Source organism: Jaculus jaculus, chromosome 14, assembly GCF_020740685.1.
Source record: "Jaculus jaculus isolate mJacJac1 chromosome 14, mJacJac1.mat.Y.cur, whole genome shotgun sequence".
Classification (NCBI taxonomy): Eukaryota; Metazoa; Chordata; class Mammalia; order Rodentia; family Dipodidae; genus Jaculus; species Jaculus jaculus.
This window is the reverse complement of record NC_059115.1, coordinates 50,532,002-50,556,647: the sequence shown is the minus strand read 5'-3', so window position 1 is coordinate 50,556,647 and position 24,646 is coordinate 50,532,002. Positions and strand designations below refer to the sequence as shown.

Below are 24,646 nucleotides of genomic sequence, written 5' to 3'. Positions count from 1 at the left end.
TGAGCCGTGGTGTACTAAAAGGTCATCTTTCTTGACTTGACCCCTTCCCTTGCTCACCCTCCTCGTCCCTTCTCCTGCTTCCAGGGACTTTCTTCCCAAAATGAACTTCCTAAACTCAGGCTCTGCTTTGGAGGAACTCAGGTAGCAAGCCAGTATTCAGAATTACACCACAGAACCCCAGAAAACCTACAGAGACGATGTCAAACATAGCTTGTTACTTTGTAGAATACCTCAACCCTTCCAAAACTATTTAGTAGACATTGACACAAGGCTACGCCCAGGGCATGTATACATCGGTGGACTAGAAATACAAGTTCATGCTCACGGAGTACAAGTTGTTAACTGATAATCATGACAACTATTCTGTGAAAGCATTAAGATGGGTAGGGCAAAACAGGAAAGTTTAACCTCACCTGGAATTTAGAATGTTCCGTTTTCGTTTTTGAAACAGTGATAGCACTTCACCTGGGCTCTGAAGTAGGAGTTTGCTAATGACTGAGGAAGGGCTATGATGTTTCTTTCATGTACAAATGCCAAACAAGGAAGGGTTGTTTTGTTTGTTTGTTTGTTTTGTTTGTTTGTTTGTTTGTTTTGATGGGCTGATTAACCATGTTCAGGGGTCTGAAGATTACAAAAAAAAAAAAAACGTACAGTCAGCAAACATTCTCCTCTTTCATCTCACATGAGTTACATATCTCAAGAGCTGAATGAGTGCATGGGTACCTTCAGGATATCAATTACCGAGAGACCCAAAGTTGTCATTAAGATTTAAACATGGCCTGGAGAAACATCCTTGCAGTCAGAGGCCAAGTGCTGGGCAGATTCTATTTTCCCTAGCGGGAGACCTCCATGGTCCTCTAGAGGGAGGCAAAAAAAAAAAAAAAAAAAAAAAAGTAATATAGCTTATTTCAAACAACAATAGCTTTAAGTTCAAAAAACATCACTTAAAACTGGTTTGAAGAGTGCTGGAGAGATGGCTCAGTCAGTAAAGTGCTTGTTGCAGAAGCCTAAGGACCTCAGTTTGGATCCCCAGTAGGTAGCATACGCTTATAGTCCCAATGCTGGGGAGACAGAGACAGGAGAGTCCCTGAGGCTTGCTGGCTAGCTAGACTAGCTGAGCTCCAGTTTCAGTCTCTGTCTCAAAAATAAGGCAGGGAGGGCTGGAGAGATGGCTTAGCGGTTAAGCGCTTGCCTGTGAAGCCTAAGGACCCTGGTTCGAGGCTCGGTTCCCCAGGTCCCACGTTAGCCAGATGCACAAGGGGGCGCACGCGTCTGGAGTGCGTTTGCAGAGGCTGGAAGCCCTGGCACGCCCATTCTCTCTCTCCCCCTCTATCTGCCTTTCTCTCTGTGTATGTCGCTCTCAAATAAATAAATAAAAATTAAAAAAAAAAAAATAAGGCAGGGAACAACTGAGAAAGATGCCAGACGTCAGCCTCTGGTTCCCCTCCCCCCACACACATACACAAACATCTGTGCATGGATGGTCACACATGGACACACACATATTTTTAAACGAACTTGTTTGAATTGTACCTACCCGCAGATTCCTCTCAAATATCTACCGAAGAATCTTACTTGAACCAACCTTTAGGGTGCACACACCCTCAGATTTCAAGTCAGCTCAACTAAACTTAGCTTCTGCCTAAGCACACACACTTTTACACCGTGTTACCCATTTGAAGAAAATGCCATAAATATATCCTCAGTGCATCTATGTTTATGATTGATTGCCTTTTTTTTTTCTTGCAGCAATCTGGAAGAGTTTTGCTTCATATTTTTATTATTCTCACTGCATACTAACTCTTCAAACATTTTAGTAAATTATGGTTCTCTGGTTTCTACTTCAGAATCATTTAACTGATTTAATGAGTTCTGTCTAATTACTGCATTTCACCTTTCATGTCAGAGTCCAGCAGTGTGTGAGCCACAAGAGCTGGCAGTACCTCAAACACACAGGAAGAAAAAAATAATGAGGACAGGTGAGGCAGGACCCAGTGTAGCTCATTCCCACCACATATCATTTTCCAGAAGATATGGATATAGATGTATGGGTGCCTGCATTAATTCACTTGCTTATAATTCACTGCCATACTCATAAGGCACTTGCCTGTGCAAGGCAGGGGTGAAGGAGGCGGAATAGCTCCAGTGATGGTTTCTCAGAAGAGCACCCCTCTACTGAGGTCATAAAACACCGTGGCTAAAGAGTCTAAAACAGCTGTTTATGGTGCCTGAGTCCAATCTCCCTTCTTAGCCACAGGGTTGGCTCTCAGACCCTCTCCAAAGCCAAAACTCAGAGATATTCAAGTCTTTTGTACAAGACATAATATAGAAACTTGCATGTAATCTATGATCATCCTTCTATACACTTTAATTGATTGATTGATTGATTGATTGAAAATGGTTTGGTTGAGAATGGCCTTGCTGGATTACCCAGAATGGTCTTAAACTCAAGTGATCCTCCAGCCTCCGTCTCTCAAGTAGCGGAGACTGAAAGTATGCATCGCTGAGCTCATTTCTCTCATACATTTTAAGTCATCTCTAGATTACTAGTAATTTTCCAAACAATTTCAATGATTCGGAAATAATTGTGAAATTGTAATGTTTAGGGAACAGTGACAGGAATACAAAGTTTCTATATGTTTAGCACAGATTGCAAATGTTTTTGATCTTCATCTGGTTAAACATAAGGGTGCAGAACTCATGCACAAGGAGGGCTCACTATACATTTAAACCTTGGCTTCACCACTTCGTATCCCTGTGACGGTGGGCATGCACATTAGCCAATTTGTTTTCTCATCTGTGAAATGGGTGCTGAAACACTGTCAACACCCACAGGATTGTGGTGGACCTTAATTAAATGTGTCGGTAAAAGGAAAATATGTGTAAGGTCACCTAAGGGAGTAGGGACCCCCAAGCTGATCACAGTCCTGATGCTGGACACAGAGTAGGCCACCCAGGATCCAGGTGAAAGTGCCTCCTCAGCCCCACTGAGTCCCTTTGATACTACCCCAGTTTTCACCCCCGCGCACACACAAGCTGTGATTGGTAGTCAGCCCTATTTGGCCCTGAACTCACTGCCCTGCCCATCCACCTGCTTCACACTGAGTAGGGACCCTAAGCTGATCTTGCATTCAGGAACCCCAAGCATAGAGTAGACCACCTAGGATTCAGGTGAGTGCTGCTCCTGCCACACTCAGTACCTCCTGCCCCAGTTAGTACCTCAGGACAACCCCTGGACCCCACAAGTTACAAGTGGAGATCAGGTGCACAAGGCACTGGCTTCACTTCCTAGCCTCCCCGCCTGCTCGGCCCTGAGAACAGACACTGGAGCTGATCACACTCCCCAATGCAGACCCTCATGAAGAGCACATACACCAGGAGAAGCCTGCTCAGCTTCCAGTGTTCCCATTCCAGACCTGTGGACAGACCACCATCCCAGGAAAACTAGGATCAAGGCAGATGAGGTCATTCAACACAGGCATCACAGGAGCCATTGTTGCTGCATTCTCAGTAAAACGAAAGGACTCTCTGTGGATGGGAAACCCTAACACAAAACAAGTAACACAAGAAACCAAGGCAAGATGTCCCCACTAAAACCGCCTAGTCCCATAGTGGAAGACTCCAATGAAAACTAATTAGAGGAAACTTCAGACAAAGAATTCCAAAATGCAACTGTAATAAGCATAGTCAACAAACTTAATGAGGCCATGAAGAAAAGACAGAGTGAGACAGGAGAGAGTCAACCAACAGAACTTTATAGAGGACCGAATGAGGTGGGAGAGAATGTAAAAGAACTCAATACACAGCAACATGAAATAGATGATAATCAACACAGAGATAGTCCAAGCGAAAGGAAAGAGGGAACAAGCAAGTGTCACTATACTAATACCTGACAAAGAAGACTTTAAACCAAAAGGAACCAAAAGATATAAAGAAGACAATTTTCTACTCATCAAGGGAACAATTCAATAAGAGGATATTATAACATATACACACAAAACACAGATGAACCAAATTTTATAAATAAAAATATGCTTGACATTAAATCTAAAATAAACCCCAACACAATAATAACTGATGTCCTTAATACCCCACTATCATCAATGGACAGATCATCTAAACAGAAAATAGAGAACTAATGGAGCTAAACAGCACCACATGTCAAAAAAACTTAACAATATCTACAGAACATGCCATCCAAACTCTATAAAATATACATTCTTCTCAGCAGCTCGTGGAATCTTCTCCAAAATAAATCATATATTAGGACATAAAGTAAGTCTCCAAAAACTCAGGAAAACTGACATAACTCTCTTATATCTGACCACAAAGCAATAAAGCTAAAACTCAACAACAAAAGAAATAACAGAAATACATCAACTCCTGGAGATTGAATGATATGCTACTGAATAACGAATGAGTCATTGAAGAAATCAAGGAGGAAAAAAGAAATTTCTAGAACTGAATGAGAATGAAAACACAGCCTACCAAAACTTATGGGACACAATAAAGGTAGTCCTGAGAGGGAATATTATAGCTCTAAATGTCTATATTACAAAAATAAACAGGTCTCAAAGAAATAACTTAATGATACATCTGGAGGCTTGGGAAAACAGTAATAATCCAATCTAAAAAATACCAAATGAAAAGAAATTATCAAGATCAGGGACAAAAATCAATGAATAATAAATGAAAACAATTTTTAAAGATGATGAAACCAAGAGCTAGTTCTTTAAAAATGTAAGGTTGAGGGCTTGAGAGATGGCTTAGTGGCTAAGGCATTTCCCTGCGAAGCCAAAGGACCCAGGTTCAATTCCCCAGGCTGCACGTAAGCCAGATGCAAAAATGGCACATATATCTGGAGCTTATTTACAGTGGCTACAGGCCCTGGCATGCCCTTTCTCTCTGTGTCTCTCTTCTATCTCTCTCTGCTTGCAAATAAATAAATAAAATTTTAAAATATATAAGGTTGAGATGGTACTAACATATGATGCATCTACACAGCTTTCTAATTAATAAAAAAAGTTCCTCACAGATTTAAAGAAAGGAAAGTGCTCTATTTCAACTCCATTTGTCACAGAAACATTCGCCATACATATTACGTTAGTCAAAATCAATCTGATAATGGTCATTGATGAAAAGAACAGATGTAATTGTTTTTTATTTCTATTAAATGAAAAGAAAGAAATATGAAATTGGAATTAAAAATAACAAGGCTGCAAAGCCCTGGTCAAATTGATCAAAAGAAAAGGAGAGATGACTCTAATCATTAAGATTAGAGATGAAAAAAAGAGATGTTACAACAGATACCAATGAAAAAGGGACAATCATTTTAACAACCTATATTCCACAAAATGGGCAAATCTAGAAGAAATGGATGCATTTTTTTGGCTCATGTGACCTACCAAAAGTAAACCCAATGGAGATAAATGACATGAATAGAGCTATAACATCTAAGGAGACAGAGGTTTATTAAAAGCCTGCTAATGGAAAAAAAAAAAAAAAAGTCCAGGCCCAGATGGATTCACTACCGTCACTAAAACCACATCTTCTCAAGTTGTTTCACAAAGCAGAAAAGGAGGGAAGGCTCCCTCACTCCTTCTATGAAGCCAGCATTATACTAGTACCAAAACCAGGCAGAGACATAACGAGAAAAGAAAATTATGGACCAATATTTCTGATGTACTCAAAGGAAGAAATTCTCAATAAAACTCTTGCAAATAAGATCCAAGAATACATACAAAGTATCATCTACCTTGATAAAGTAGGATTCATCCAAAGGATTCAGAAATGGTTCATATATCACATCAACAGACTGAAGGATAGAAATCACATGATCATTTCAAAATATGACATGATTAAAACACCAGAGAGACTATGGATGAAGGGATCATATCTCAAGCATATCTCAACATAATAAGGACTATATATAACAACAGGCCTAAATATCATGTCATATTAAGAGGGGCAAACCATAATAAATCCCACTCTCCCCACTTTTATTTAATATAGCACTTGAAGTTTTAGCTCAAGCAATAAAACAAGAGAAAGAAGTAAAAAAGATACATGTTGGAAAGAAAAAAAAATACTTATTTGCAAGTTATATGACTGTCTGATTAAGAGGACCCAAAAAACTCCTAGAGCTAATAATCTCGCCCAACAAGATGACAGGATACAAAATTCACAACACACACACGAAAAGAAAATAAAAATAAAACAGTATCCTTTGTATATTCCAATGACAAACATACGAAGAAAGAAACCAATAAAGCAGTCCCATTTACAACAGCCACAAAAATAATTACCTTGGACTATCCCTAACCAATGAAGTGAAAGAGCTCTACAATGACCACATTAAAACACTGAAGAAAGGTATTAAGGAAGACATGAGAAGATGGAAAGCTCTCCAATGTTCATGGTTTGGAATATATAATATGATGAAAATGGTCATACCACCAAAAGCAATGTAGAGATTCAATGCAATTCCAGAAATCCAGAGACTACAGAGAGCTCAACACTAAACTGGACTGCCAACAGGCATGTCATGGTTTGGGAAACATTGAGAAAGGGGTGGGAGTAGAAAGATTAGGAGAGTTATCATGGTCCTCTACTGTCCTACAGGGAGTGACTGAGGCATCCATGACTCCATCACCTCCACTGAGGCAGGTCTTCAGGGTAAAGAGAGAAGGGATAAGGGGATAAATGAATATAATCTGTTATATTACACATAAAATAAATAAAATAAAAGCGAAAAAATGGAGCAAGGAACTGAATAGACAATTCTAAAAGGAAGAAATACAAATGGCAATAAATACATAAAAGATGCTCAACAATTTTAGCATCAAGGAAATGTTAACTCAAACAATTTTGAGATTTCATCTCACTCTGGTCAGAATGGCTATCCCAACTCCACAATGAATGCCAGCAATCACACTAAAGGGGTTCCCCCAATGGAGTGGGGCAGGGAGAAGGGGAATGATGGTACCAACACATGACATGTCCAAAACAGGTGGTTATGATAACCCCACTGAGGAGGGCCTCGGTGGGAAGGGTGTGTCGAAGAGGGGACATAAGAGCAAAACCCAATGGGGTGGAGAAAGGGCTTCGCAGTTAAGGTGTTTGTCTGCAAAGCCAAAGGATCTCAGTTTCATGCCCCAGGACCCATGTAAGCCAGATGCACAAGGTTCGTTTGCAGTGGCTGGAGGCCCTGGCGTGCTCTCTCTCTCTCTTTCTTCCCTTCTCTCACTTCTCAAAGAAGTAATTTTTTAAAAAAGGAGTAAAACCCAATGCATATATGATTAATTTACAATATGTTCGAATAGTAAAGCTGCCAATTAAAACATTAACAAATCAGACAAAAAAAAAAACACTTGGGGACCTCACAGATACTCAATAATTGTTGCCTGTTTGTGTTATGATTTTATTGTTCTTGTCTATAGCCAACTGAGGTAACAATTGTCTACCTCTTTGTTATTCATCTCCTTAGCTGTCTATTATTGATTTTTACTTTTATTGTCTTCTTGAAAATCCATAAAGACAAGGACTACTTGTTTGCAACCTGGCTTTGTATTCCCCCTATAGCAGAACACCAGCAAGTGTTTACTGAATGAATAAGTGAGTGAATAATAACCCTCTATCAAAGGCATATGGCCCCACTCATGTTCCACAGTCCTTTCACTGCAAAGATTTCCATCCATCACACATGCCCATCAAATGGCACTCATTGGAGACACTATATGATTTGATGTCCAGATGGTGCCACCACAAAGGAAAGACATGCTGGCATGCATGTGCTTTACATTGCCAGATGACAAACCAACTCACTGTATTATTCATCATCAAGTGTTGGCCGGCAATCTGACTGCCGTCCGCTGAGATCCACACTGGTCAAGTGGACACGCTGTGTAGGCAGAAGCCAGGAGCGCTGTCACAAAGATAAGGAGACAAGGCTGGAAAGAGAGGAGAGCGGAGAAAGTAGTTTCTTACTCCTGCCTCGGATCGCACGTCTAGGCCATTTCCCTCCCCGCACCTGTCAGCTTACTGGTCTTATAAACAGAAGGCTCATACTGTCATCAGTAACTCTCAGCCTTGATGAGGCATCCAAACCTTCTGATAAAACTAAGAATACATTCTTTCAGGAGAGCATGTTTGCAAACTACTTCAATAGAGGGCCAGAGAGTAAATACTACAGAGGTCTCAAAACCAAATCAGACTGCCAACAGACCTGCCATGGCTCAGGGAACATTGTGAAAGAGGAGGCAAAAGGATTGTAAGAGCCACGGAGTGGGTAGGAATACCCTGAGGCATGGTCCCCCAACCCCTACTACCTTACAGGGACTGACTGAGGCCTTCATAACCCCATAGTGAATACCATAACCCCACTGAGGAGGGCCCCCACAGAAAGAAGCAAGGGGAAAAAAGAGTATAACACACACACACACACACACACACACACACACACACACACACATATATATATATATATACACACACACACATAGGCAAGCTGGGTATGGTGATGCCTGCCTTTAATCCCAGAATTTGGGAGGCAGATGTAGAAGGATTGCTATGAGATGAGTTCAAGGCTAGCCTAAGACTACATAATCAATTCTAGGTCAGCCTGGGTTAGAATGAGATGCTATCTCGGAAAAAAAAAAAAAAAAAAAATGGTGGAATGCATTTGTAATCCCAGGACAGGAAAGCAGAGATAAGTATAGCTCAACACTCCCGGATCAACAAACCTTGCCTACTTGGGGAATTCAAGGTCAGTGAGAAACCCTCAGATGGAGTTTCAAGAGATGACCCTTCCACGCACATATACCCACGTGCAAAAATGCACACGCATACAAATGTGAAAGTATGGGTGACATTGGGGAGTGTTTATGATGACTGGCTGGGACTTCCTTTGCATAGGGGTCTCCTTGTGTTCCTGAAAATCCACAGCAATTGTGCAAACTTGTTTTTCCCGAATAGTCTGTTTTCATCATTATCTCTGAGTAGTTAATACACTGCCCTCACATTCACAAAACGGTCCAATTTGAATAATAAATACCACCACCACCTTTCCTCCTTCTTACAGATGCTCTTTATGGGAAAGTCAGGCTGATTGCCCCACTCAGTTTATACGTACTGAGAGGCACACACTGCTCATGGGGTCTTATCTCTATCATCCCAATTAATTTCATAGTGTGTGGATGATGCTTTGGCCTCAGAACAAAGCATTATGGACAAGTACTTTGTGGGACATGTTATTTCCCAGCATAGATAAAGGAGTAGCTGAGATAGGAATGAGGAAAAAAAAAAAAAAAACTTTAACATGGTATACTTGGGTGTAGATTACCGGGGAGTAACCTAGGCTCAAGCTTACTGAGAATCCTATGAGATGTCACATGAACAGTATTTTTCACAGAGGACCAAGAAAGCTGCAGTCGTATCCACTGTTCTCATCCCTCAGTGGTGAGCTCAGTGGTGAGGGAGGGTCCCTCCTCGAGCCCTTTTGCCTTCCCCCAGCATGTCTGGCCTCAGGAGGTGCTTGATCCAATAACTAGATAAGCTGAAGGCACAGTGAGCCTTGTGAGTATGTGTGAGAACTGAGAACTGTCTGCAGACAACTTTCAGGTATAAGCAGGGACCCCTTCAATTAGCTATAAAATGACTAATGTTGAGGCGTTAGCTCACTTGCCCTGAGCTACATAATTGCTGGGCAGGAGAAATAAGACCATGATGCAAGCACCTCAGTTTTGTAGGGCTAACCCTTAACCACAACACAGGCCTTCCTAAGCCCATACCTGAGTCATGGTGCTCCATCCTGGATCTGAGAACAGATCTTGCTTTTGGCCTGAAATGGTCTAGTAAGAGCTTACAAAAGTTCCACAACCAAGTCGTCATAGTCTTGGCCCAAGCTAACAATAGAGGTTCTAGTGGCAGAAGATTCATCCTGGCCTCTGAGGGAAATGACAGACAAACCTTGATTCCTCTCTCCCCAGGATTCTTTTCTCCCCAACATTCTTCCGAAACACAGTGACTTTATATAGCTTTCCTCTGGCCCCCAACACATCCCTGTGAGACCATACCAACAGCTTATCACCAAGAACTTTTTTGAATACATTTACCTTGTCAAGTCTCCTACTGACACAAACCACACTGAGAGAATGATAACATTTTCTAAAAAGCCAACAATCCTTCAGTGAATGTTATCAAATATTGTTAGCATGAAAACCTTTCAAAATTCTCTAATATTCTTCTGTTGCTTTCAGTTATTTTCTATTAAAGTTTAAAAATTACAAATTCAGGGCTGGACAGATAGCCCAGCAGTTAAGGCACTTGCCTGCCAAGCCTAAGGACTCATGTTCCACTCTCTGGGTCCCATGTAAGCCCTGTACAAGGTGACACAGCGCACAAGGTCACCTATGCACACTAGATAGCATGCACACCTGGAGTTAGATTACAGTGGCTGGAGAACCTGGCACATCAATATATCCTCCCCCTCCTCTTTTACATAAAAAAGGCCAGTCTGTTGAGTTTGCCTCAAAAATTAAAATAAAAAAATTACAAATTCAAACACATGTAGAAGGAGAAGAAAAGCATAATGAACTCCCACAGTTTCCAGTTCATGGATTGTCACGTTTTGCCTGCATCTTCTTTCCTGCCTATATTATGCTAAAACAAATCCACAATGTACATCTTTTCAGGGAAAATAAACTTCAGATCCTGTTCTAATGCTTTCTTGCGCAGCAGACACTGCTGGTGGTACTGGTGGCCCATCGGTCTTTCATGTCAATTACTACATCAGTGACATTTATTTCTTAGTCCCTTCCCCCTTACAGACCCCACTCAAACCTCAAAGGTGAGCCCATTTGCTTCTAGGTTAACTTAATTCCCCTTGTCAAGTAACAGGGTCAGGAATGCCACTCAATATTGGCCTCTAGAACATGAATGGGACAACAAGACCGAGACAGGCAGAAACCTCCTGGAAATTTTCTGCTTTCCTGAGGGGGAAAAAAAAGCTGGCATCTCTCTGTCAGAATTAGAAGCATCATGTCAGCTACAAAAATGCAATGAAACCAATAATACCAGGATGGGGAGGACAAAAAAACAGCACTGAGCCATTCGTGAATGGAGCAACTCAAGGGCCTGCCCTACCACTCAGCAGCCACTTCTACACAGTGAGAACTGATTTCATTGTGTAAGCCTGCTTGAGTGCAAGGATGTCATTTGTTGCTAGAATTATCCATCCACCACCTTTGCCACTGATACAGAAACCTCTGGGTTATTTAGTCTGTGTTTCAAAAACTAGGGAATCAGATTTGTCTGCTGTAACAAATCTACTCTGAAATGTAATACAAAGAAGTTGTACTCTTTCTCATCCAAGAGTTGTGCAAGAAGGCCTGAACAAGCTAAAGAAATTTTGCAGTCATAAAGGTCCAGCATTCAGCTTGCATCTCGTTTCAAAGCAGCTATTCTTGCTCAACAATATACACACATTCCTGCACTGGAAAGGAGATCCAGTCACCCAATCACTTCATTTATAAACGGAGACATGAGTTGCAGACATCTACTTCTCTGGCCAGCACTCTAGTCACCGGCCACAGAGAAGCAGTGAGAGGCAGGCTGGAAAATGCAGTTATTGTTCTGGGAAGACATATGCCTGTTCTATTACTATAAGGAAAGGGGGGAAATAAATATGGTGACACAACTATCAGACTCACCTAAAGAGGAAACATGGAGGGTTAGGTTGATTGCGTTCAACTCAGGACGTCAGCAAGACTGAGCAGCATCCCCCAAAGGATTGAGCAAAATCAATTTACATGGAAATAGGTAAAACTGTTCATCATTTCATCTCCTCTTTAGATTCCAGAAGGATCTCAACAGTTGGTATTGCCTTGTTTGCCCAGTTTATTACCTTGTGAATATTAAATTAACAGCTGAACCTTTGTGATTTCCCTTCATATTAAATGTCTTTGTTTCCTGAATTACACAACACAACTGTAGTTTAATTATATCCTTCTGGATAATCACTAGAATCTCATAACAAGCTCTGATCTCACAAGATATTATTAATCAAAGTAATCTAATTTATGGGGGAAAATATGGACAGGTAGAGAAAAGAGATAAGGATTGGCACTCTCCTGTACATAGCCTGGTTGTACTGGCTAATGATGAAAGAAACACGCTGTTGAGATCTAAGCCAAACTAAGATGTAGCAGCAGCAGGTTTTAAATGATGCATGAGAAGCCACCAAAGCAAATCTCTTTCTTCATGGTCCCCTCAGGGTCAAGTGCCATGTTTCAATTATAATTTCTCCAAATTGCCGTGTTGCGGCGCATTCTTGTGATTGATGGCAGTACAGCCCAGCTCTCTGTGGAGCAGAATCAGAAAATCTAGTTCATAGGTTTGCTGAAAAGATGCCCTGAGACATCCAGCTGCAAAACACATTAAAGACTCCAAGATGATGGGAATATTTCTGATCAGAATTCCCCAAAGAGGTTACTTTTGCAGAAAACAAGTTTATTATTTATAGTAGCAAATAGGATTTCTTCACTCAGCCAATGAGGCTTCTTGCAATTACATCTAGAAGGCACCACTGCACAGTCCATTATGTTGATCATATTAATATTCACAAGGAAATCCCATGTTTGGGCAAGATACATATTTTATCCTAGAGCCTACTTTTGATGAGCTTGCAGGGGGAATAGCAAAATTTTCATTTCAAATGGTGCTATACTGGGGAAAAGATTTTATATCAGAGCACACCATTTGCAAATTCTATTTCAAATGTAATCTCATAGGGCCTTGCCATGGGTCAAGTGACTATGGCATGGCCATACTTAAGAGTAGAAAACTTGAATGCTTATTGAGATTGGTTTGTTTATGAGCATTTTCAAGTGAAGGAGTACAACTTGGGAAATTGTGTGTGTGTGTGTGTGTGTGTGTGTGTGTGTGTGTGTGTGTGTGTGTAATTTCTTCCATTTGCATTGCTCTAAAGAAGTAAGAGCAATTAGGGGTCTAACTTCCAATTCAGTTTGATTCTAAGCAGGAGAGAAAGGACACTCCCCTAAAGGGCTCAAGAGTAAGGGAAAACCTATAAGCCTTCTCCCCACAAGTAAACCACTTGGGAAGAACTACAGAAGACCAATTGGTAAGATGTGGCTTCTGCTTTCTTTGGCCTTCTCCCCTCCGGTACTATATACTTAGGGCCAGCACTTACACCTCCCACCCTATTCTTGGGCTTTACAGGGTGAGCTGCACTCATCCATCTAACTGGTGACTGACTATCTTTTTTTTTTTTTTTTTTTTTGAGGTAGGGTCTCACTCTAGCTCAGGCTGTTCTGGAATTCACTCTGTAGTCTCAGGGTGGCTTTGAACTCTCAGCAATTCTCCTACCTCTGCCTCCCGAGTGCTGGGATTAAAGGCATGCGTCACCACGCCCGGCTTGACTGACTATCTACTCCATCATGTCAGCTCTTGCCAAATTTTGGATCCATACTTCATTTTCAGAGTTGGAGTATAATAAAAACCACTGTGACTTCAAGCCCAGACTATCCTGACTTATATGCCTCATTACAATTTCTTCCCTAAAAAAAAAAAAAAAAAAATCATGTTAAAGTCACAAAGAAATAAATGACAGAAGATGGCTCAGTGATAAAGTGTTTCCTGTGCAAGCATAAGGGTCTGGATTCAATCCCCAGCAACCACACAAAAATGCTGGGTGTGGTGGCAGATACTTGTAATCTCAGACTGACTGGGGAAGAGAGATAGGAGAATCCCTGGGGCTGGGGGGTACCTTGTCTGGACAACTCTGTGAGCTCTAGGTTCAGCATATGATCCTGTCTCAAAAATAAGTTGAAAAGCAACATTTGATGCCACCCTCTAACCTCCACATAGACATGCACACACATGCGTACTCACCTGCACACACCTCTGCCCACCCACAAACACATATCTATGTGCATGCATATTACATACACATACATGTGAAGATAAAAAGAATGAACAAATGAATACATTCTTTTCAAAGCTAAAACTCAACTTGGAGAAAAAAAAATCATAAACACCTAAGTTTCAGAAAGCATTGAGAATGCATTCATTTACTTTGCTCACGCAAAATGTTTCTCATGGACCTGCTATTGAATGCCCAATTTTAATTTTCTTAGACTTTAGTTTGATTTCTCAGACGGCAGGCAATGGGATGATGGTAAATGGTATTTTCAAGATATTCCAAATAAGGTGGGAGTATAGTTCAGTGACAGAACATTTGCCTAACATTTGTAATGCCCTGCATTCAACCCCTAACACTGCAAATTAAATAAATAAACAAAATGCATATATAAGTAAATCGTATCTTAAGCAAACATCTCTGCTTAGAGCTTCCCTATGTCCATAACTACGAATACCACAGAAACTGGGTAAACTAGGAATTCCAGGCCACACCCTGGAGATATCTGGAGTGTGTCTACTCTGCACTTAATGATCAAAATACTCCCACAGGTACAGTCCTGGGGTGATGACTAATAGGGAGAGAGAAGGAGGAGAAAGAAAGAAGAAAAGAAAGAAAGAAGACTAAAGGAAGGGACAGGGTAAATAAAGGAGAGAGACAAGGAAACTAAAGCTTTCTGATGTGTCACTTTGCTGCAAAATCTTTCTTTGAAAAGCAAGTTTTAGGGATACATTTCACACAGTAATTTTTTTTTCAGGAAGCCTACTTATGACAAAATAGTTCCATTGCAGAACAAAAAAATCAAGCTTCTATGTATCATCTATCTTTCTATGTTTGTTTTGAGACAGGTTTGTTCTCTATCCCAGACTGTCCTTGAATATGTGATCTTCCTGTCTCAGCCTCCTGAGTGTTAGGATTACAGGACACCATGTCCGAAAACAGACTTTTCACCAACATTTCCTGACATATATTCAACGGAACAAAAGGGATGTCTTTGTAGAGGAATTACCAAAGAACGGGCCTGAGCTGCTTCGGGTGATCTGAGGTAGTTACCATAGGGGCCCTAAATAGCCATCTGTTCCAATGTAAACTAATTCTTGTGTGATTCTCTTCATCCTTATAAACAGCCCCCAAAGGGTCTTTGTTGGGTGTTATTTATTTAGCACATCCCTAGCACCACTAATAAACAAAGAGAAAGCAGAGTCCTGGGAAATCAGGTGGGAAATAGGCCCAGAATTGCACTTTCATCCCATTAAATATCTTAAGACTGTTCAGTTTCAGACTGGGAACAACAGTTCACCTTGGACAGAAGACATGAAAAGTTAACTCTCAAAAATTTATTTTAGTTCATATAGTTTTATGTAAATAAAAAGAACAAGAGCGTTAGCATCAGATATAGCAAAGGGATATAAAAAGGACTCTCTTTGTCAACAGGCAAGTATACTTTGGAGGCCCCTGGGTAAAAATTAGACCCTCATATTTCCAATTCATTTCAGTATGAAGTTATAAGCAAGTTTTTTGATATAAGAAAAGTCCCCATTATTCTGAGATATTTTTCAGAGCTTCAAGAGAATAGCAGTTTCCTTCTCATTAGTGGAGCAAAACACCTGATTAGAAGCAGCTTATAGAAAAAAGGAGGTTTATTTTTGGCTTACAGTTTTGAGGGGAGGTTTCATCATGGTGGAGAAAGTACAGTGGGAGCAGACAGCTGGACATCACATCTCCACATCATTAAGGATAAAGGACACAGAGGGAGCTAAGAACACCCCATGGGGCTGGAGTTATAAAGCTAAAGGCCCATGTTCAGTGAAGCACCTTCTCCAGCAAGATACCACCTCCCAAAGATGGCACCAGCTTGGAACCAAGAAGGAGACTTGATCACAAAAACATGAGGCTATGGGAGACATGTTATACTCACACCACCACATCCCACCTGTGGCTCCCATAGACTTATGAGCTCATGATGCAAAATGCATTCAGTCCAACTCTAAAGGGACTCATGGTCTTTACCCATCCCAACACTGTTCAAAAATTATCCAAAGTTTCATGTGACACTCAACATGCTCTCTGTGAGCTCTGTAAAATAAAAACATGTTATGCACTTCTAACATATAATTATTCAGAATACACATTCACAGTTCAAAAAGGATGAATAGGGGCATAGAAAGGCAAGATTGAACCAATGAAAGATCAAAAATCAGCAGAGGAGATATTAAATCCTGCAGATCCATGTACAGACTCCTGGATTTATGATGGAATTCTCTGGGCTCCAAAAGGCTTGGGATACTCCACTCCTCCAGCTGTGTTGCTTGTTTCCTGGGCAAAATCGACCCTTAGCTAGCATCTTTCCTTGGTATTCACCTCATAATCCTGGAATCTGCAATATCTTAGGATGTCCATTGTGACCCATATTTCATCACCTAGCCTTGTTGGCCATCTCTAGCACTATTGAGCACTTCATCGTAGACAGCCACAACCAGAAGCCACTGACATAGGCATAGCCATGTCCACCTCCAGCTGGATCAGCAGAGACTGCAGCTTGGCACAGCCCTTCCTTAATTCCTCCCCTTGGACTGTTTGTATGAGCCCGGCCTTTTGAAGAAGACAGTATGTATAGAAAAGCAGTCTGCAGTTGCCTCATCCCCACATCATCTCACTTTGTCCCCCTTTCCTATGCTTTTCCTATGTTTGATAAAAGAAAGTTGTTTACAGAGCTTGTGTACACATTAAACCAATGCTAGTTGGGTGGTGCTACAGTGTCTCCACCAAAGGCTGCAGACTACCCAATCCCAGATTTCACTCTATCACTTGCATCTTTCTTTCTTACTAGCCCTCAAGTCACCCCCAAAAGGTCATAACCACATGGGTCACGGCACTTCATGATCCTCTATTTCCCGTATTTTAATGAAAAACCAGTGCCAGGTGGGCAGTGCTGCAAGATCTGTTTATCCAAGGGGGCCGAAACCTGATCTCAAGGAGAAGGAAACTCCTTCAGCATTCTTCCTGCAGGAATCTTCTATTCAAAATAATCACTACTCTTCCTATCGTCCCAACGAAGAGCAGCTGGCTGATCCTCAGTGGTGACAATCTCTTAAACAACTGCAGCATGAGCCACTGCAGCCTCTGGGACCCAGGACTTCCACTCACAGTTCTCTCTGTTTTGAAGTTTTTTTATATACCTTTCACATTCTTCTGCTCTGTACTTTCCTCCATCAAGCATACCAGTCCATTACTTCTAAATTCAACTTTGCTCAAGTTCCCAGAACACAGGCAGGATGCAGCCAACCTTCTTGCCAGAATACCACACAAACTGCCTCTAGCCCAGTTCCTGACAAAGTCCTCTCTTCTCCCCAGAAGCCTCCTAAGCTGGAGCTCCAATGGATCCAACAGTTAGAGTGGTATGTATATGAAGCCTTACAAGCCAAGCCTTCATAGTCCACATGTCTCTCTGCATTTTGGTCGTTTAAACTCTCACCAGAATGGCCCATTAAATACTCCCTTATAGCATTATAAAGCTTCTCTTGTCCAGAGTTCCAAATCCTTTCATATTCCTCCCACAGACCAGTTCTAAAGACTAACGACCATATGGTCAAGCTTTTAACAGCAATGGTTCCCACTTCTCAGTTTCTCTGTAGTACTTACCATCTTGCTGCTGGGGGAAAAAGTCTGACCAGGAGCAGCTTTTGAGAAGAAAGAGTTTATTTCCAGCCTACAGTTTTGAGGGGAGATGTCATCATAGTGGTGTTACAGTTAATTTCATGCTGCTTGCAGAAGCAGAAAACACCCGACCAAGAGCTTGTTGGAAGAAAGGATTTATTTGGACTTACAGACTCAAGGGGAGGCTCCATGATGGCAGAGGTAAACGATGGCATGAGCAGAGGGTGGACATCACCTCTGGCCAGTATCAGGTGGACAAGAGTAGCAGGACAGTGTGCCAAACACTGACAAGGGAAGCTGGCTATAACACCCATGAGCCCATCCCCAATAATACACCACCTTCAGGAGGCTCCAATTCCCAAATTGCCACCAGCTGCAGACCTAGCATTCAGAACACATAAGTTTACAGGGGACACCTGAATCAAAACACCACAGTGGGGAAAGCATGACAAGGGAAAATAGCTAAGTGTCACAACTCATGGGAGAAGGGAGAAAGAGGCCTGCCCCATGACCTCACTTCTCCAGTAAGGATCCACCTCCCAAAGGTTCCGCCAGTTGGAGACTAAATAGGAGGTTTAATCACAAACACGTGGAGATATGAGGGATGATTTACATTTAAGCCACTACATGGGATTTGTTTTGTTCTGTTTTTAGTGCTGGGAAACAAATAAACCAGGCCTGCACAGGCTAGGCAAGCACTCTGCCAATGAAGTAAATGGGGGGGGGGGGTCTTGTGAGCATATAACATGTGTTTGTGTATGTGTGTGCAGATGCATGTGTGCCATGCACACACGTGTAGAGACCAGAGAAGGATGTTGTGTCCTCATCTATTGCTTTTTCTGCCTATTTCCCTGACACAGACTCTCCCATTGAACTTGCAACTCACATTTTTCAGTTAGACTGATTGACTGTAAGCCTCAGTGACCCTCTTGTATCTTTCCCCCATCTTGAGTGCAGTGGGTAGAGGCCTGAATGACAATGTCTGGCTTTTTACATAGATTCTGGACATTGAACGAAGGTCCTCACATCTCCCCAGCTACCCCTTCTCTTACCCCATTTTGAGAAAAGGTCTCACTCTGTAGCCCAAGCAGGCTTGGAACTCATGATCTTCCTGTGTCAACCTCCAAGCGCAGGGATTACAGAAGTATACTACTGTGCCATGCTTCGTGTGTGTAGAATAAATCACAGAGGCTGCCTCTTTCCTTTGGTCCCACATTGTATTTTATTGTATGAAATTGAAATCAGTATGGTCCTTTTTAATTATTAAGTTATTATATTTACTGTAGGAAGTACAAAGTTAAGGAAGGGCACCCATGTGGCTAGAGATCCCATGTAAAGGGCCTAGGAAAACCATGGAGAAAGATAAAAAAAGAAAAATAATTTAAAGAACTCCTGTCCTGTGGGGAGCTGGAGGGAAAAAGGAATCCATGTGGAGAGTAAGGTTTAGGGGGCTTTCCCCTCAGCTCAGCACCAACTGGGTCCAGGCCCAGCCCAGGGAAAACTCACCAGCAGCTGCAAATGACCAAGTAGAAAAGGCAGCTCAGCGTGTGCACCACCCCTTGCAAAGGGAGTTATAACCTTATAGTGGTCAGCCCTGTTGTCCAGCTCAGGTGAACCAGAGGGACAGCTGGTTGGTCAGTATGGTCTTAAAATTAGAAACCGCATTTATTTTAATGACTTGGAACCCTAAAGAGATTTTTCAGATAAAACCTTTAGTCTAAGAGGACATTGTGGAGCCCATGGGAAAAGAGAAATATACCAACCTTTCTTATTTGATCAATGGGAAACTTAAACTTTACTGTCAAATGCCCTTCTACACTAAATTTGAATAATTAAGTGCTGGAAATATGCCACATGTAGGTAAAGGGTCAACAATAGGACATTTCCCCACATTTCATACTGGGAAACTTCAGGATGAGAAAACTCTGAAAACCTGGAAACTGCTGTTGGAGAAAGAATGATGGGTTCCTTTGCCAACTCCTAAAAATAAAGAGCAAGCTATGTTAACCAACCATACACCCACGTTATTTTTAAAACTAACAGAAATAAAATGGAAGGCTTACATTCCATTATCGTAATCTTATCAGAAGCCCTGCATTATTTTATTTGAGAGAAAATGTCATTTATTTAAAGTTAAAAGCCTATATAAAAATGTCATGAGGAAACCCATTATTTTGTGCATACATGCTAGTTAAATCCAACACATAAATAATGAGACCAAAACATGGCTCATGAGGCTTGCACTGGGTGAGGTGGCAGACGCAAATCTCCATAAATTAAACTTATCACAGTTTTCCTTTCCATTTTGACAAAAAAATACCGGGACAACCACATTTATTTCAAACTCCTTGTTTCTTTGGCCCTAGTTTTTATTTTGGATTTCACATCTTAATTCTACTATGACAGGTCTATTTCCTGTTTCAAATATATCATTTTTCAAATACATCCAGGGGCCTGGGGAGACAGCTCAGCAGATTAAATACTTGCCAAACAAGTAGGAATAATTGAGCTCCAATCCTCAGAGCCCACGTGAAGCTGGATGCTGTCATCACAGCACACGTACGCAAGACGGAAGATGCAGATAGAAAACCTTCCTGGGTGCTCACGGGCAGTCAGCCTGGTCAACACGCACAGTAGAGAAGAGACCCCGCCTCAAACTCAGAGGAAGGCGAGGACCAACGCCTGGGCTTGTTCTCTGATCTTCTCATGCAAGTGACAGCGCGCATCCACACACATCCAGCAAAAATATATATTTTATCAAAAATGTATGAGCAAGGGACGGGGTGTTTTGAGCAAGAGGCAGGATGTGAAATTGTCCTCATGCATTTATTGATTGCCTTACAAACACAGGTCTCTTGGGAAGTGCAGGGGCAGAATTCTGACTTCAGCGGTGATTGAAGACACAGCCAGGAGAGAAGAGCCCTGGAAGAATGGCTGAACAGCTCAGGCGAGAAAAAGAGGCGGCGGTATGACTTCAGCTTACAGCATTAACGTGGTCACGTTTCCATAGGGACTGGGTGGGAAATACACATGAGGTACAATAATATACACCGGCAGTGGGGTGAATACACGCGCGCGCGCGCGCGCGCACACACACACACACACAGACACGCTAGGGAAAGGGCTTCGTTGAGCACAGCCATCATATATAGTTGTAATGTATAACATTGAAGCTGCCTAAACTTTCTGTAAATTGGCCTGAAACTTGTGATTTGGGTTTCCTTTGTTATTAATGGTAAACCTTGGGTTTCTAACCATTGGCAATATTTTCTTTTAATCATTAAAAATACTTTGTATACAAAAGAAAGCACATCTTCGGGCTGGATTCTCCCTACAAGTTACCTGTTTTCCACCTTCGCCTTCTAACTTAGACATTAAGGCTCGGGACTTCACGGGGATAAGCACTAGTAGGTGGGTTTATGTGCAGTCCTAAAACAAGGGAAGGGCTCTCATGAGGGAAAGGAGAGGAGTGATAGACAGACTACCTGGGGTGAAGTAGAGGGTAGAAGAAAAAAGCCCCAAGTCAAGAAGTCTTACGGCTTATTCAGGGAACACTGAACTGCTTAGTTTGGTTAGAAATCTCAAATCCAGCCACGTATGGTGGTGCACACTTGGAATTCCAGCACTTGGGAGTCAGAGGCAGGAGGATCAGAGATTAAAGCCACCCTCCTCTATAGTGCAACTTTAAGGCCAGCTTGGGCTACATGACACTTTACCTGACAAAAAAAAATTAATAAAATAAGCCAGGCATGGTGGCGCATACCTTTAATCCCAGCACTCGGGAGGCAGAGGTAGGAGGATTGCCATGTGTTTAAGACTCCATAGTGAATCCCAGGTCAGCCTGGGCTACAGTGAGGCCCTACCTTGAAAAACTGAAAAAGAAATTAATAAAATAAAATAAAACCGGGGCTGAGGAAATGTCTCACTGGATGCTTTCTATGCAAGCAGGACAGCTTGAATTTCGCTTCACAGCACCCCCAGAAACCAGGTATGACTGCATGCACCGAGAATCCCACCACTTGGGAGGTAGAGACCGGAGAATCCCCCTAAGGCTTGCTGACTGACAAAAGTGTTCTAAGTTCAGTGTAAGATTCTATCTCCTACAGTAGACACTTGTTATCAGCCTCTGTCCTCCACATGCATGTACTCACACACTATGAACATGAACATATGAACGCACACACAGATCACAGCAACATGGACTGGAGATATGGCCCAGTACCTAAAGGAACTTGCTCTGCAAGCCTGATGACATGAGTTCAATCCAAGCACTCACATAAAGCCATGCGCCAAGCAGCTCAACATGGTACACATATCTGTAATCCCAACACCACCACAGCGGTGGGAAGCAAAACCCAGAGAATCCGAAAGCTTGTGGGCTAGCTAGACTGGGCTTCCTTGTAACAAAAAAGAAGAGACTCACTCTCAGAAACACAGTGAAAGGAGAGGAATAACATCCCAAGGCTGTCCTCTAACCTCCCTATGGACCTGGTGGCACAGATGTGCCCACACACATGGCCCGGTACACACACACACACATACTCACAAGTAATAAAAAGTACACAATCAACCGCACATATGCCGGAGCTAGATACAGGGCTTGAAAAGCAAGCAAATGAAGGCCATCCTGGAGAAATGTTGAATATTATGCTGACAAAGCTGTGCTTCATCTCATAGGTGAGGATGTGGAGGTAGAGCACTTCCCTAGCAGCAGGTCCAAGCTCCAGGTTCCAACCTTAGCCACACACACACACACACACACACACACACACACACACACACACACACGACCTACTTCAAAATCCTACTCATCGATCCTCTACTCAGTCCCTCCAAAATCAAGCGAGAATTTCCTCAACAACTTGGACTCTGAAAATTTTTCTTCAAGAGACTGATTTTGGGAAAATAGATTCCTGATCACCTAAAGATCCAGCCTTACTTGATGAGATTTTTCAGTAAAAACAGCTGCAAGCAGAAAAGCACATGACAAAGGGGGACTGGAGCTTCTAAGAAATGAGAATCAAAGCAAAGCCTGCCCCAGAAGAGCCCAGACAATGGGTGTCTGGAGTCATGCCAGGAGCCGCCGTAGTGCCAAGCTGATGTTCCTGTCTGTGGGGCAGCCTCAGCCAGCCATCCCCTGACAAAATGACCATCCCTGGGTAAACAACGAGAAGGGCACAGCTCACCATAGAGCTTCTCCTCAGACGTACAGCAACCTTTGTAACATCACACAGCATGGCAGCCCTTTAGTAGTGGAAAGGAGAAAGGAGGGAAGGAAGGGAGACACGCAGGAGAGGAAGAGAGTGAGAGAGTGATAAGAAAGATAAACTACAACAATCAGCAAGGCAAGAGCCATTTCTTCATCTAATAACTTTTCTGATTAAAAACAAAAAAAAGGTAGATGATAGAGCTGGAGTTGTAATTAGTAGATTGCCTGCCTGGCATGCCTAAGCCCTGGGTTTGACCCCCAGCACCACATAAACTCAGTGTGGTGGTGCTCAGCTGTAATCTCAGAACTTGGGAGGAAGAAGAAGGAGGAAGATCAGAAGATCAAGGTCTCATCATTGTCCACATAGCAAGTTCCAGGCCCGCCCAGGGTTACATGGGATTGTGTCTCAAAAAATAATGGAGGAATCTAAATTAATACTTTCACACACACAAACACACACATGCATGTGCACACACATATAATCATCTTTCACACTTATTTGGAATTAAATAAAACTTTATGCAAAGCCACTTATTTTATTTCCTGAATTTCTTTCCTGCAAGAAGAGGACAAAGGGGGGAAAAAAAACAGAGAGGAGTAAAGTTATAAAGATAAATCCTTTTAACTAATGCTCAGATCTTTTTAAACTTAAGGTAGCATCAGTGAAGGAAAATAAGTAAGAAAAATGTCAAAAGATTAATAATTTACCTGCTAAAGCACGAGAGACATCAGGTCCAGACAGCTGATAGGCAAGCCTCCAGCCAGCCTCATGAGAGAAAGGAAGACTGAAGTCAGATACAGCAGATCAACACTCATGGTTGTAACTATGTTGGCAACTTTAACCAGCAAGGAGCAGCACCATACCTCAGAGAAGAGTAGATATTTAGGACTGTGATTCAGGAATGTACTCCTGCTCAAACAGGATGACATGAGAGATTACAGAAAGATCCTTGCACCTAAGCCTCCACTTCCCCCTCCTCTGCTTTACCCCCACATGTCCCCAAGAATTCTGCCAAGAACTTTGGTATCAGCTTATCATAGGCTTTAGTGTTATCCCCAAAATTACATCCTGCCCTGGCAGGCAGCTGAACCTGGCAATCAAGGCTCCCTCTCATCTCCGTGTTTTGCATCTGGTGTGTTTGCGTTGCAGAGCCTGTGGTAGGACCACATGCAGAAATGAGAGTGTCCAAGACCTGCATGAAACCCTGGTTTTGGCACCTCCCTTGTGTGAGCTTGGCAGCTCCTTAACTGTCCAGAAGCCTGTTCCTCATAGGTGAACTGGGGCCAGGAATCCCTCGTTGAAACAATATGAGCATCTAACTATCCTTGGCTCCCAGGGGCTGCTCCGTCAGTCAGGGTCCATTCCCTTTATTGAAGGCTTCTGAAATTCTCCAGCAGAAAAGAAGATTACACAGCCTCAGAGAGCAATACAAGGGTCCAGACAGATGCCCACAACACTAGACTCAAACCAGACCTGCATTTCTGGGAGGTCTCTCATATAATTCTTCCTTACAAGCAGCCCTAATGTTTAGGAAGTTACCTAATGACCTACTTCCAGCCAAAAGGAAAAAAAAAAAATAATAAGGAACTTGTAACAATAGGTTCTACACATTTCTAACAGGACCATTCTTAGATATTACAACACAAGCCTGAAATAGCTAATAGCTGTAAGAGTTCCTAAAAGCAAATTCTGCTCAATGTTTCAAGGAGCACACAGTGAAAAGCCTACCTATTCAAAACCTCAAACGAGGACACAGAGCTATGATCAGATGTCACATCAGGTAGTCACTTTTGTCCAGAAAAGGTGCTGGCTCTGAACCTCTCCTTCCTTCACCCTGGCCTCT

General features: G+C 42.1%; 1 protein-coding gene across 2 annotated transcripts in view; it reads right to left on the bottom strand.

Annotated features, from left to right (window-relative positions):
- The window catches only part of Frmd4b (FERM domain containing 4B), a 363,678-nt gene that overhangs the window by 285,085 nt on the left and 53,947 nt on the right, over positions 1–24,646 (bottom strand). Inside the window, exon 1 of one of the 2 annotated variants that reach the window (XM_045133598.1) lies at positions 7,825–7,912. The exons of the other annotated variant lie outside the window; for it this stretch is intronic. The gene's annotated coding sequence lies outside the window, so the exon portion shown is untranslated. Of the gene's footprint in view, positions 1–7,824; positions 7,913–24,646 lie in introns of those variants that run through there. 2 annotated transcript variants of the gene reach the window in all.